Below are 11,409 nucleotides of genomic sequence, written 5' to 3'. Positions count from 1 at the left end.
GCCTCTCCGTCTGTCTCTCTGCCTGCCTTCCAAAATGGCACCCTATTCCCTATACTGTGCACTACTTCTGACCAGGGCTCTGGTGTAAAGTCGTGCACTATGTCGGTAGTAGGGTTCCATTTGGGACAGAACCTCTGGGTTTACCCAGCGTCTGTTTGCTCAGGTTAAATATTGTCTGAAGGACTAGTGGAGACTAATGTGGTTTATCACAGAACCCTGGGCCTGGGCTGATTCTTTGGCAGTTTGTGTGTGTGTGTGTGTGTGCGTGCGTGCGTGTGTGCGTGTGTGTGTGTGTCTGTGTGACGGTGTCAGAGTGTATCCACTGGACATGCTACAGAACAGGGTCCTATTGGTCCACTGGACATGCGACAGAACACAGTCCTATTGGTCCAGTGGACATGCTACAGAACAGGGTCCACTGGACATGCTACAGAACAGGGTCCTATTGGTCCACTGGACATGCTACAGAACAGGGTCCACTGGACATGCTACAGAACAGGGTCCCATTGGTCCACTGGACATGCTACAGAACAGGGTCCCATTGGTCCACTGGACATGCTACAGAACACAGTCCTATTGGTCCATTGTGACACCTGGTCCTTCTTGTCGAAGACTTAGAGTTATTCCTCAAAACAAGTGAAAACACTTTCCCAGAAAGCCTGACTTAAGTCCCCAATGACTGCCATCCTTGATAAAAAAATAAAATAATAATAATAATAATAAATAATTCTAAGGACATTGTTAAATAATATAGAACTAGTAGAGAACTAGTAGAGAGCTCCCTTCCAGACTATTCTATCAACGGGACCTGAATAGAACTGGACCAGCTCTCTTCCAGACTATTCTATCAACGGGACCTGAATAGAACTGGACCAGCTCCCTTCCAGACTATTCTATCAACGGGACCTGAATAGAACTGGACCAGCTCTCTTCCAGACTATTATATCAACGGAACCTGAATAGAACTGGACCAGCTCCCTTCCAGACTATTATATCAACGGAACCTGAATAGAACTGGACCAGCTCCCTTCCAGACTATTCTATCAACGGAACCTGAATAGAACTGGACCAGCTCCCTTCCAGACTTTTCTATCAACGGGACCTGAAGAACTGGACCAGCTCCCTTCCAGACTATTCTATCAACGGGACCTGAAGAACTGGACCAGCTCCCTTCCAGACTATTCTATCAACGGGACCTGAAGAACTGGACCAGCTCCCTTCCAGACTTTTCTATCAACGGGACCTGAAGAACTGGACCAGCTCCCTTCCAGACTATTCTATCAACGGGACCTGAAGAACCGGACCAGCTCCCTTCCAGACTTTTCTATCAACGGGACCTGAAGAACTGGACCAGCTCCCTTCCAGACTATTCTATCAACGGGACCTGAAGAACTGTAATATTCTATGTTTCTTTAGATTCGTAGCTAAACAAAGGACATGGGATAATAAATATCTGGCTTGTTTTTCCATGCGTGGTCAAGACCGGATGGCAGGCTCAGGTAAGGTTAAGGGGGAGGGGCGGTGTCTCTTTGTTAACAACAGCCTCAGGTAAGGTTAAGGGGGAGGGGGGGTGTCTCTTTGTTAACAACAGCCTCAGGTAAGGTTAAGGGGGAGGGGCGGTGTCTCTTTGTTAACAACAGCCTCAGGTAAGGTTAAGGGGGAGGGGGGGTGTCTCTTTGTTAACAACAGCCTCAGGTAAGGTTAAGGGGGGAGGGGGGGTGTCTCTTTGTTAACAACAGCCTCAGGTAAGGTTAAGGGGGAGGGGGGGTGTCTCTTTGTTAACAACAGGCTCAGGTAAGGTTAAGGTTAAGGGGGAGGGGGGGTGTCTCTTTGTTAACAACAGCCTCAGGTAAGGTTAAGGGGGAGGGGGGGTGTCTCTTTGTTAACAACAGCCTCAGGTAAGGTTAAGGGGGAGGGGGGGTGTCTCTTTGTTAACAACAGCCTCAGGTAAGGTTAAGGGGGAGGGGGGGTGTCTCTTTGTTAACAACAGCCTCAGGTAAGGTTAAGGGGGGAGGGGGGGTGTCTCTTTGTTAACAACAGCCTCAGGTAAGGTTAAGGGGGAGGGGGGGTGTCTCTTTGTTAACAACAGGCTCAGGTAAGGTTAAGGTTAAGGGGGAGGGGGGGTGTCTCTTTGTTAACAACAGCCTCAGGTAAGGTTAAGGGGGAGGGGGGGTGTCTCTTTGTTAACAACAGCCTCAGGTAAGGTTAAGGGGGAGGGGGGGTGTCTCTTTGTTAACAACATCCTCAGGTAAGGTTAAGGGGGAGGGGGGGTGTCTCTTTGTTAACAACAGCCTCAGGTACGGTTAAGGGGGAGGGGGGGGTGTCTATGTTAACAACAGCCTCAAGTAAGGTTAAGGGGGAGGGGGGGTGTCTCTGTTAACAACAGCCTCAAGTAAGGTTAAGGGGGGGGGGGTGTCTATGTTAACAACAGCCTCAGGTAAGGTTAAGGGGGAAGGGGCGTGTCTCTTTGTTAACAACAGCCATAAGTAAGGTTAAGGAGGGAGGGGGGGTGTCTCTTTGTTAACAACAGCCTCAGGTAAGGTTAAGGGGGAGGGGGGGGGGGTGTCTCTGTTAACAACAGCCTCAGGTAAGGTTAAGGGGGAGGGGGGTGTCTCTTTGTTAACAACAGCCTCAGGTAAGGTTAATGGGGAGGGGGGTGTCTCTTTGTTAACAACAGCCTCAGGTAAGGTTAAAGGGGAGGTGGGTGTCTCTTTGTTAACAACAGCCTCAGGTAAGGTTAAGGGGGAGGGGGGGTGTCTCTTTGTTAACAACAGCCTCAGGTAAGGTTAAGGGGGAGGGGGGTGTCTCTTTGTTAACAACAGCCTCAGGTAAGGTTAAGGGGGATGGGGGTGTCTCTTTGTTAACAACAGCCTCAGGTAAGGTTAAGGGGGGAGGGGGGTGTCTCTTTGTTAACAACAGCCTCAGGTAAGGTTAAAGGGGAGGGGGGGTGTCTCTTTGTTAACAACAGCCTCAGGTAAGGTTAAAGGGGAGGTGGGTGTCTCTTTGTTAACAACAGCCTCAGGTAAGGTTAAGGGGGGAGGGGGGTGTCTCTTTGTTAACAACAGCCTCAGGTAAGGTTAAGGGGGAGGGGGGGGGTCTCTTTGTTAACAACAGCCTCAGGTAAGGTTAAGGGGGAGGGGGGTGTCTCTTTGTTAACAACAGCCTCAGGTAAGGTTAAGGGGGAGGGCGGGTGTCTCTTTGTTAACAACAGCCTCAGGTAAGGTTAAGGGGGGGGGGGGTCTCTTTGTTAACAACAGCCTCAGGTAAGGTTAAGGGGGAGGGGGGGTGTCTCTTTGTTAACAACAGCCTCAGGTAAGGTTAAGGGGGGGGGGGTGTCTCTTTGTTAACAACAGCTTCAGGTAAGGTGAAGGGGGGGGGGGTGTCTCTTTGTGAACAACAGCCTCAGGTAAGGTTAAGGGGAGGGGGGGGGTGTCTCTTTGTTAACAACAGCCTCAGGTAAGGTTAAGGGGGAGGGGGGTGTCTCTTTGTTAACAACAGCCTCAGGTAAGGTTAAGGGGGATGGGGGTGTCTCTTTGTTAACAACAGCCTCAGGTAAGGTTAAGGGGGGAGGGGGGTGTCTCTTTGTTAACAACAGCCTCAGGTAAGGTTAAGGGGGAGGGGGGGGGGTCTCTTTGTTAACAACAGCCTCAGGTAAGGTTAAGGGGGAGGGGGGGTGTCTCTTTGTTAACAACAGCCTCAGGTAAGGTTAAGGGGGAGGGCGGGTGTCTCTTTGTTAACAACAGCCTCAGGTAAGGTTAAGGGGGGGGGGGGGTCTCTTTGTTAACAACAGCCTCAGGTAAGGTTAAGGGGGAGGGGGGGTGTCTCTTTGTTAACAACAGCCTCAGGTAAGGTTAAGGGGGGGGGGGGGGTGTCTCTTTGTTAACAACAGCTTCAGGTAAGGTGAAGGGGGGGGGGGTGTCTCTTTGTGAACAACAGCCTCAGGTAAGTTTAAGGGGAGGGGGGGGTGTCTCTTTGTTAACAACAGCCTCAGGTAAGGTTAAAGGGGAGGTGGGTGTCTCTTTGTTAACAACAGCCTCAGGTAAGGTTAAGGGGGAGGGGGGTGTCTCTTTGTTAACAACAGCCTCAGGTAAGGTTAAGGGGGAGGGGGGGTGTCTCTTTGTTAACAACAGCCTCAGGTAAGGTTAAGGGGGAGGGCGGGTGTCTCTTTGTTAACAACAGCCTCAGGTAAGGTTAAGGAGGGGGGGGGTCTCTTTGTTAACAACAGCCTCAGGTAAGGTTAAGGGGGAGGGGGGGTGTCTCTTTGTTAACAACAGCCTCAGGTAAGGTTAGGGGGGGGGGGTGTCTCTTTGTTAACAACAGCCTCAGGTAAGGTTAAGGGGGATGGGGGTGTCTCTTTGTTAACAACAGCCTCAGGTAAGGTTAAGGGGGGAGGGGGGTGTCTCTTTGTTAACAACAGCTTCAGGTAAGGTGAAGGGGGGGGGTGTCTCTTTGTGAACAACAGCCTCAGGTAAGGTTAAGGGGGAGGGGGGGTGTCTCTTTGTTAACAACAGCCTCAGGTAAGATTAAGGGGGGGGGGTGTCTCTTTGTTAACAACAGCCTCAGGTAAGGTTAAGGGGGAGGGGGGGTGTCTCTTTGTTAACAACAGCCTCAGGTAAGGTTAAGGGGGAGGGCGGGTGTCTCTTTGTTAACAACAGCCTCAGGTAAGGTTAAGGGGGGTCTCTTTGATAACAACAGCCTCAGGTAAGGTTAAGGGGGAGGGGGGGTGTCTCTTTGTTAACAACAGCCTCAGGTAAGGTTAAGGGGGGGGGGGGTCTCTTTGTTAACAACAGCCTCAGGTAAGGTTAAGGGGGATGGGGGTGTCTCTTTGTTAACAACAGCCTCAGGTAAGGTTAAGGGGGGAGGGGGGTGTCTCATTGTTAACAACAGCTTCAGGTAAGTTGAAGGGGGGAGGGGGGTGTCTCTTTGTTAACAACAGCCTCAGGTAAGGTTAAGGGGGGGGGGGGTGTCTCTTTGTTAACAACAGCCTCAGGTAAGGTTAAGGGGGAGGGGGGGTGTCTCTTTGTTAACAACAGCCTCAGGTAAGGTTAAGGGGGGGGGTGTCTCTTTGTTAACAACAGCCTCAGGTAAGGTTAAGGGGGATGGGGGTGTCTCTTTGTTAACAACAGCCTCAGGTAAGGTTAAGGGGGGTGTCTCTTTGTTAACAACAGCCTCAGGTAAGGTTAAGGGGGATGGGGGTGTCTCTTTGTTAACAACAGCCTCAGGTAAGGTTAAGGGGGGAGGGGGGTGTCTCTTTGTTAACAACAGCTTCAGGTAAGTTGAAGGGGGGGGGTTGTCTCTTTGTGAACAACAGCCTCAGGTAAGGTTAAGGGGAGGGGGGGTGTCTCTTTGTTAACAACAGCCTCAGGTAAGGTTAAGGGGGAGGGGGGGTGTCTCTTTGTTAACAACAGCCTCAGGTAAGGTTAAGGGGGATGGGGGTGTCTCTTTGTTGACAACAGCCTCAGGTAAGGTTAAAGGGGGGGGGGGTGTCTCTTTGTTAACAACAGCCTCAGGTAAGGTTAAGGGGGAGGGGGGAGGGTGTCTCTTTGTTAACAACAGCCTCAGGTAAGGTTAGGGGGGGGGGTGTCTCTTTGTTGACAACAGCCACAGGTAAGTTTAAGGGGGAGGGGGGGGTGTCTCTTTGTTAACAACAGCCTCAGGTAAGGTTAAGGGGGAGGGGGGGTGTCTCTGTTAACAACAGCCTCAGGTAAGGTTAAGGGGGGGGGGGGGGGTGTCTCTTTGTTAACAACAGCCTCAGGTAAGGTTAAGGGGGAGGGGGGGTGTCTCTTTGTTAACAACAGCCTCAGGTAAGGTTAAGGGGGAGGGGGGGTGTCTCTTTGTTAACAACAGCCTCAGGTAATGTTAAGGGGGAGGGGGGGGTGTCTCTTTGTTAACAACAGCCTCAGGTAAGGTTAAGGGGGAGGGGGGGTGTCTCTTTGTGAACAACAGCCTCAGGTAAGGTTAAGGGGGGAGGGGGGTGTCTCTTAGTTAACAACAGCCTCAGGTAAGGTTAAGGGGGAGGGGGGTGTCTCTTTGTTAACAACATCCTCAGGTAAGGTTAATGGGGAGGGGGGTGTCTCTTTGTTAACAACAGCCTCAGGTAAGGTTAAGGGGGAGGGGGGTGTCTCTTTGTTAACAACAGCCTCAGGTAAGGTTAAGGGGGGGGTGTCACTTTGTTAACAACAGCCTCAGGTAAGGTTAAGGGGGAGGGGGGGTGTCTCTTTGTTAACAACAGCCTCAGGTAAAGTTAAGGACTGTTTCGCCAACACTAACTGGAATACGTTCCAGGATTCTGCCGATAACATTTAGGTGTTTACCAACATCAGTCACCGGCTTCAATAATAAGTGCATCGACAACATAATCCACACCAGTGACCGTACGTACATATCCCAACCAGAAGCCCTGGATTACAGGCAACCTCTGCACTGAGCTAAAGGCTAGAGCTGCCCCTTTCAAAGGAGCGGGAGACTAAGCCTAGTTATCGTTACTCATTGTGTATTTATTCCTTGTGTTATTATCTTTCTATAATTTTTCTATATGTCTAACTGCATTGTTAGGAAAGCAAGCATTTTTATTTGAAACGTTGATTTGATTTGTGATATGCACACCAGACTCCAGACATGCTTAGTCTCTGGCTTGGGGACTCGGCAGATGCTTGACAGGGTAGCAGGGTAGAGGTGCTGGGGAGGAGGGGGCAGGGCAGGAGGCTGTGTTGAGTAGACCATACATCAGCACTTTTTACTGGGCACAGATCTATCTATCTCCTATCTCTCCAGCCAGCCATAACTGGGGTCCAGAGTCCAAGGACAAACCCACTGTCTGTCTGTATGGTGTCCCTGCTTTGCCCCAGACACAGAAGTGTAGATTCTCTCTCTCTTCCTCTTTATCTTTCTCTCTCTCTCTCTCTTTCTCTCGCTCTTGCTCTCTCTCTCTCTATATTTCTCTCCCTCTCCCCTCTGCCTCTCTCTGTCTCTCCCTCTCCCCTCTAACTCTCTCTGTCTCTCTCTCCAGTCTCTCTCTCACCCAGTCAGAAGTCTGGCAGCTGAAAGGGGACAGAGGGGAGGGAGGGAGGCTGTTGCAGGGAGGACTGTTGGAGGGAGGGTGGATGGATGGAGCAGCGGGGGGTGTTGACCTCAATGAAGAGTGGCCAGGGCCACTATTTCAATATCTCGTCATGGCCAGCAGAGTCAGATGGCTTCCAGCTGGATAGGACCGGGTAGAGCAGCCTGGTTCAGTCCTCAGCTCTCCAGACTTTAGTCCTTCTATCATAACTAACCAGGCCCCAGTGGTCCTTCTATCATATCTAACCAGGGCCCAGTGGTCCTTCTATCATATCTAACCATGGCCCAGTGGTCCTTCTATCATATCTAACCAGGGCCCAGTGGTCCTTCTATCATATCTAACCAGGGCCCAATGGTCTGCAGCCTTTAGTCCTTCTATCATATCTAACCAGGGCCCAGTGGTCTGCAGCCTTTAGTTCTTCTATCATATCTAACCAGGGCCGAGTGGTCTGCAGCCTTTAGTCCTTCTATCATATCTAACCAGGGCCCAGTGGTCTACAGCCTTTAGTCCTTCTATCATATCTAACCAGGGCCCAGTGGTCCTTCTAACATATCTAACCAGGGCCCAGTGGTCCTTCTATCATATCTAACCAGGGCCCAGTGATCTGCAGCCTTCAATCCTTCTATCATATCTAACCAGGGTCCAGTGGTCATTCTATCATATCTAACCAGGGCCCAGTGGTCTACAGCCTTTAGTCCTTCTATCACATCTAACTAGGGCCCAGTGGTCCTTCTAACATATCTAACCAGGGCCCAGTGGTCTGCAGCCTTTAGTTCTTCTATCATATCTAACCAGGGCCCAGTGGTCCTTCTATCATATCTAACAAGGGCCCAGTGGTCTCCAGCCTATAGTCCTTCTATCATATCTAACCAGGGCCCAGGGGTCTGCAGCCTTTAGTCCTTCTATCATATCTAACCAGGGCCCAGTGGTCTACAGCCTTTAGTCCTTTTATCATATCTAACCAGGGCACAGTGGTCCTTCTAACATATCTAACCAGGGCCCAGTGGTCTGCAGCCTTTAGTCCTTCTATCATATCTAACCAGGGCCCAGTGGTCCTTCTATCATATCTAACCAGGGCCCAGTGGTCTGCAGCCTTTAGTCCTTATATCATATCTAACCATGGCCCAGTGGTCCTTCTATCATATCTAACCAGTGCCCAGTGGTCTGCAGCCTTTAGTCCTTCTATCATATCTAACCAGGGACCAGTAGTCCTTCTATCATATCTAACCAGGGCCCAGTGGTCTGCAGCCTTTAGTCCTTCCATCATATCTAACCAGGGCCCAGTGGTCCTTCTATCATATCTAACCAGGACCCAGTGGTCCTTCTATCATATCTAACCAGGGACCAGTGGTCCTTCTATCATATCTAAACAGGGCCCAGTGGTCCTTCTATCATAACTAAACAGGGCCCAGTGCTCCACCTCTTTCAGTACATGTCCTCTACTACCTCGTACAGTACATGTCCTCTACTACCTCTTACAGTACATGTCCTCTACTACCTCTTACAGTACATGTCCTCTACTACCTCTTAGAGTACATGTCCTCTACTTCTGCACCTCGTACAGTACATGTCCTCTACTACCTCTTACAGTACATGTCCTCTACTACCTCTTACAGCACATGTCCTCTGCTACTTCTGACAGTACATGTCCTCTACTACCTTCTTACTGTACATGTCCTCTACTACCTCGTACAGGACATGTCCTCTACTACCTCTTACAGTACATGTCCTCTACTACCTCGAACAGTACATGTCCTCTACTACCTCTTACAGTACATGACCTCTACTACCTCTTACAGTACATGTCCTCTACTACCTCTTACAGTACATGTCCTCTACTTCTCCACCTCTTACAGTACATGTCCTCTACTACCTCGTACAGTACATGTGCTCTATATCTCCACCTCGTACAGTACATGTCCTCTACTACCTCGTACAGTACATGTCCTCTACTACCTCGTACAGTACATGTCCTCTACCACCTCGTACAATACATTTCCTCTATTTCTCCACCTCGTACAGTACATGTCCTCTACAACCTCTTACAGTACATGTCCTCTACTACCTCGTGCAGTACATGTCCTCTACTACCTCGTACAGTACATGTCCTCTACTACCTCTTAGAGTACATGTCCTCTACTACCTCTTACAGTACATGTCCTCTACTACCCCTTAGAGTACATGTCCTCTACTTCTCCACCTCGTACAGTACATGTCCTCTACTACCTCTTACAGAACATGTCCTCTACTTCTCCACCTCTTACAGTACATGTACTCTACTACCTCGTACAGTACATGTCCTCTATTTCTCCACCTCGTACAGTACATGTCCTCTACTACCTCTTACAGAACATGTCCTCTACTTCTCCACCTCTTACAGAACATGTCCTCTACTTCTCCACCTCTTACAGTACATGTCCTCTACTACCTCTTACAGAACATGTCCTCTACTTCTCCACCTCTTACAGTACATGTCCTCTACTACCTCGTACAGTACATGTCCTCTATTTCTCCACCTCGTACAGTACATGTCCTCTATTTCTCCACCTCTTACAGTACATGTCCGCTACTACCTCTTACAGTACATGTACTCTACTTCTCCACCTCTTACAGTACATGTCCCCTACTTCTCCACCTCTTACAGTACATGTCCCCTACTTCTCCACCTCTTACAGTACATGTCCTCTACTACCTCTTAGAGTACATGTCCTCTACTACCTCTTACAGTACATGTCCTCTACTACCACTTACAGTACATGTCCTCTACTACCTCTTACAGTACATGTCCTCTACTACCTCTTACAGTACATGTCCTCTACTACCTCGTACAGTACATGTCCTCTACTACCTCTTAGAGTACATGTCCTCTACTTCTCCACCTCTTACAGTACATGTCCTCTACTACCTCTTAGAGTACATGTCCTCTACTACCTCTTACAGTACATGTCCTCTACTACCTCTTACAGTACATGTCCTCTACTACCTCTTACAGTACATGTCCTCTACTACCTCGTACAGTACATGTCCTCTACTACCTCTGACAGTACATGTCCTCTACTACCTTCTTACTGTACATGTCCTCTACTACCTCGTACAGTACATGTCCTCTACTACCTCTTACAGTACATGTCCTCTACTACCTCGAACAGTACATGTCCTCTACTACCTCTTACAGTACATGTCCTCTACTACCTCTTACAGTACATGTCCTCTACTTCTCCACCTCTTACAGTACATGTCCTCTACTACCTCGTACAGTACATGTCCTCTATATCTCCACCTCGTACAGTACATGTCCTCTACTACCTCGTATAGTACATGTCCTCTACTACTTCGTACAGTAAATGTCCTCTACCACCTCGTACAGTACATGTCCTCTATTTCTCCACCTCGTACAGTACATGTCCTCTACTACCTCTTACAGTACATGTCCTCTACTACCTCGTGCAGTACATGTCCTCTACTACCTCTTACAGTACATGTCCCTACTACCTCTTACTGTACATGTCCTCTACTACCTCTTACAGAACATGTCCTCTACTACTTCGTACAGTACATGTCCTCTACTACCTCTTACAGAACATGTCCTCTACTTCTCCACCTCTTACAGTACATGTCCTCTACTACCTCGTACAGTACATGTCCTCTATTTCTCCACCTCGTACAGTACATGTCCTCTATTTCTCCACCTCTTACAGTACATGTCCGCTACTACCTCTTACAGTACATGTCCTCTACTTCTCCACCTCTTACAGTACATGTCCCCTACTTCTCCACCTCTTACAGTACATGTCCTCTACTACCTCTTAGAGTACATGTCCTCTACTACCTCTTACAGTACATGTCCTCTACTACCTCTTACAGTACATGTCCTCTACTACCTCGTACAGTACATGTCCTCTACTACCTCTTAGAGTACATGTCCTCTACTACCTCTTACAGTACATGTCCTCTACTACCTCTTAGAGTACATGTCCTCTAGTTCTCCACCTCTTACAGTACATGTCCTCTACTACCTCTTACAGTACATGTCCTCTACTACCTCTTACAGTACATGTCCTCTACTACCTCGTACAGTACATGTCCTCTACTACCTCTTACAGTACTTGTCCTCTACTACGTCAGAGTACATGTCCTCTACTACCTCTTACAGTACATGTCCTCTAGTACTACAGGTGTTTTTGGGTCTCATTTTTAAACTATAAAAAAAACCTGGCACATAGTGACCCGTGATCTCAACTCTCCTCAGTCCTAAATACACAACCTCCTGGAATAGAGCTCTATAATCCATGACTGTTGACCTCCTACAGTTCATCTGATTCTACAGTAGGCTGTGCTATTTCACAGGA

Source organism: Oncorhynchus clarkii, unplaced genomic scaffold (assembly GCF_045791955.1).
Source record: "Oncorhynchus clarkii lewisi isolate Uvic-CL-2024 unplaced genomic scaffold, UVic_Ocla_1.0 unplaced_contig_11132_pilon_pilon, whole genome shotgun sequence".
Lineage (NCBI taxonomy): Eukaryota > Metazoa > Chordata > Actinopteri > Salmoniformes > Salmonidae > Oncorhynchus > Oncorhynchus clarkii.
This window is presented reverse-complemented; position numbering follows the sequence as displayed.